General features: G+C 42.1%; 1 long non-coding RNA gene across 2 annotated transcripts; it reads right to left on the bottom strand.

Moving 5' to 3' along the window:
• Nucleotides 1-2,280: 2,280 nt before the first annotated feature.
• LOC101468324 (uncharacterized) lies at nt 2,281-2,805 on the bottom strand. 2 transcript variants are annotated; one of them, XR_013099688.1, is made up of 2 exons: nt 2,451-2,805; nt 2,281-2,368 (listed from the first exon to the last, which is right to left on the bottom strand). It is a non-coding gene; the product is annotated as an uncharacterized LOC101468324 (long non-coding RNA). The 2 variants fall into 2 exon arrangements; XR_013099689.1 differs by having other exon boundaries at nt 2,455-2,805.
• Between the last annotated feature and the right edge of the window lie 1,098 nt (nt 2,806-3,903).

Here is a 3,903-nt window from a genome sequence, read left to right as displayed (position 1 = left end):
TAGCAGAAGTCTGAGAATGATAACATGTAACAAACCAGAAAAATGTGTAATAGTGCCATTAAAGCAGTCCACTGGTCTTTTGTTATAGACAACATAACTCTGCAGGCACAAAATACACCTCAAATTAAAATATATATTTTTCAGAGTGTTATCCTCTGAGGGGTCATGTCAGCCGGCAACCAAGAAAATACAGCTTCAACAAAAGTGAGAATCACACTTTAATGAAAGCCACGATCTTTCTCTAACCTAATTGAGAAGTTTTCTTGCCAAAACCTCACCAAAAACTTTCTGTCCAGGAAAACATTTCAGTAGATTCAATTCCGTTAATAACCTTTCGAACATGACTGTGATGATCAAACCCACAGTGAAATATTATTCAAATCAGGGGGTGTCCAAATCGACTTTTCCACTGAGAAAGGGAGAGCAGCCCTCCATTCTTCATAGAAATGCTTTACTCTGCAGTTTGCATCTTTGTGGGGAAGGATCATGCTGCAGCAGGATAATGAGCCCAAACACACCTCAAATCTTTGAAGAAGGGCTTGAAGATTGAACCCTGCCATGGACCTTCAACCACAGTGACCTAAAATCAACTCCACACATGAGGGAATTTGGAAATTGAGAAAAACAAACATTTTGGACATGATAGGAAACTTCTGGGACAACATAGGGTAGGGCTGCACGATTAATCGTTAGAAAATCGCGATCTCGATTCATACTTATGTGTGATCTCATTTCCAAATGACAACGATTTAAAAAAAAAAAAAAAAAAAAAAGACGGCGACGATTGTACCGCATTTTGATCCGGGACGTAATCTGCATGAAAACAAGCGCTCACTCTTCCTGCTCAACAAATGACAAGGGCGGAGCCTTATACCACGTGATACAGAAGCTGTGCCGTGTGATGCTAAAATTAGCAGGGAAAAAACAACGGAGAGCAAGTCAGGGATGACGAGAAAGTGACAGGAGAAAATCCGTCCCGGTCAACCACCCAAACATCAATAACGGGAACCTTATACAGCGCTTCCCTATACACGTCGAACTCCCGCAGGCACAAAGAAATTACGGAGGCTATCACTTATCACCTGACCAAAGGTATGGCTCCCATCAACACTGTGCAAAACGAGGGATTTAGGAAAATGATCAACACCCTAGACAAACGCTACACAGTGCCGTCCCGCAACTATTTTTCTATTGTTGCACTACCTGCTCTATACACGCAGTGTCGAGCAACGGTGGAGACGGAATTTCAAGCAGTACAACATTTTGCGGCAACAACAAAACCTGAGACATTTGTTGTTTTTATGTTTATTTATTGTTTTTATGTTCAGTCTCAACTGTTACGAAGTTGATGTGCAGCTAATAAGTGCAATAAATATTTATACTGGAAAAGAAAATCGTGAGAGAATCGTGATTCTCAATTTATGCAAAATCCTGCAGCCCTAACATAGGGTATCTGATTTTGCACAAACCTGTTGAATCCTTGGCCTCTGATGTGTCCGTGACACGAGTGTGGTGTCACTGACAGGAAATGATGATGTGCACGCTGGGTGACCTGCGGGTTCTGAAAAACTTTGTGAATAGATGAGACTGGACGTGACCTGCTAAATTTAAAGAATAACCTTGCTGCTGACAAAGACAAAAACCTGAGTCATTGCTGCTGCTGCTGCTGCTGCTGCTGCTGATAGAAACCCAGAGAGAGTGGAAACACAAATATTCTGCGATTAGAAATAATGATGATGACAGTGGTGATGATGCTTTTGTCCCAGTGGTGGTGAGACTCGGGGCCTGTTACAGTTTGACATTCTCTGACCGTAGACCGTGAGCCGACTAACCTTCACTGTAAAGGGTGAAAACAGCTGTTTTTCTGAATTAGGCAAATTGAAGCTCCAATATTACAGTTCACTGGGCAGAAGGTAAATAGAGGGCAGGACCTTATCTGGCATATATATAGTAGTACATACCACTCAAAACACTTTTTATGCAAACCGTAAAGTAGTGTGAATGTAGCTTTTAGTCTAAACTCTATCTACAAACCCAATCCCACAAACATTGTGACACTGGAAAAAATGCAAATAAAAACCGAATGTAAGAATTTTTCACCACCTGACTTGACCAGACTTATGTGATATGCTATTAATGTAAATCTATTGCTCATCCTACCCCCACACCAATCACAACAGTGAAGGCGGGACCAAACTATCTATTGCTCATCCTGCTGTCTTGTCAGAGGCTGAGAGGCCGGTATGTGTGGTGGACCCAGAAGCAGACTCAAGGGACTGATTGGATTAGTAACAAAATGCAACTTTATTTAATTCAGGAATGTGTAAGGACATGAAGAACTGAAGCAGGAGACTCAGGGCATGAATAACTGAAACAGAGAGAGAGAGGGAGGTTAGTGCTGGATGGAAAATGGCTTCCAAAGGTAATTTGTGATTGTGGAGGAAGTTTACTTGCAGGTCAGAGTGTAAGTTGACATCAGGGAGGGGGACTGAGCGTGAATCCAACTGAACCACGAGGCAAGTGAGTTTGGGAGTCCAACCTTCTGTTCCAGAGATCTAAGCTGAGCACCGAGCAAGAGGGCAGGCAGGTGAAGGAGCAGTAGCGTGGTGGCAGTTGACTAGCATTGACGAGACGAGGTGAGTCTCTTTAATGCAGGTGAGTTGAATACTGATCCAAAACCAAAGAAGAAAACTGGTCGCACAGCGAAACAAGCGACGAAGGCAAATGATACCCAAGAAACATGACAACTGAGTTTACCTCCACGGAGATAGCAGACAAAATGGCGATAAACCGAAGGCTGAGCTGGTCTTAAATGCCGGCCTGCTGATTACAGGTGATGAATCACAGGTGGAGGTACCGGGTAAGACATGAAACTCCGCCCCCATTGGCAGAACCTGAACACCATGGAAAGTGGAAAAACATACCACACATCAGACACTCGCTCAGATCAAGACAGTCTTTCTTCACCTGGAGACTCTTGTAAAAGAGATATTTGATCTAAAAAGTTTTATTTAAACTGGAAAAAAAATCTAAGTTCCAATAAAAATAAAAATACATGAAAATATGTAGACCAAATGCTGATTGGCTGAAAAGTGAGCCAGAAAAGGGAGGAAATCACAGCAGCATTTACCAGAAGAGAAAGAAGCATGGAAAAACATCAAAGATCAGAAAATAGAGCAGGAGCACAGATGGTGGCTGCAGTAGACACGTTTCACACTTGGTTTCATTTCTGCTGTTTGTTTGTACATCTTCTTTCTTTAACATGGCAGGATGAATGACCATCAACAGCACAGTGAGAGTAGCCCATAGACTGGTTCCTTGTGACACTGACCCCATGGTGAGGGTACACAGCTACAACATGTAGATGGTGTTCTGCAAAGCTGTCTGTAAGCTGTGCATAGGAGCACCACTGACGCATGTTGGAGCACGGGGGGGCTACAAAGCTTCACCTCAGCTAACAGGAGGCACTAAAAAGGACCTGTTGATCATGTTTGTGGTATTCATGCCTTTGTTAAGTCAAAATAAGCCTCATTCTGTGCAGCAGGTTTGGATTTCCTTGCACAGTGACAAAGCATTTAGCTCCAGGCACTGAAGGCTAAGGCTTAGACCCCTGCAACCCATACGGAAAAAGAAAATCCTAATTGCATTTTATTTACACACAAGAAGAACTGGATAAGTTGAAATGTACTGTGTGTTAGTGGAAGAAATATGCTTGTCACTACTCAGTAAACTAATTCCTGGCATTTCTATACTTCAGCTAATATTCTCTGGACTTGATTACTTACACAAATTCTGTCCAGTAGACTTTTTCTCTGCCAAATAGAAGAATCATCTCAATTAATTTGAAAGAATTCATAATATTTACAAATAAGAGGAATTGTTTTCCTGGTTTGCTTCTACTGC

This window comes from Maylandia zebra, linkage group LG7 (assembly GCF_041146795.1).
Source record: "Maylandia zebra isolate NMK-2024a linkage group LG7, Mzebra_GT3a, whole genome shotgun sequence".
Classification (NCBI taxonomy): domain Eukaryota; kingdom Metazoa; phylum Chordata; class Actinopteri; order Cichliformes; family Cichlidae; genus Maylandia; species Maylandia zebra.
The sequence above is the reverse complement of the archived record's forward strand: the minus strand, read 5'-3'. Positions and strand labels throughout refer to the sequence as shown.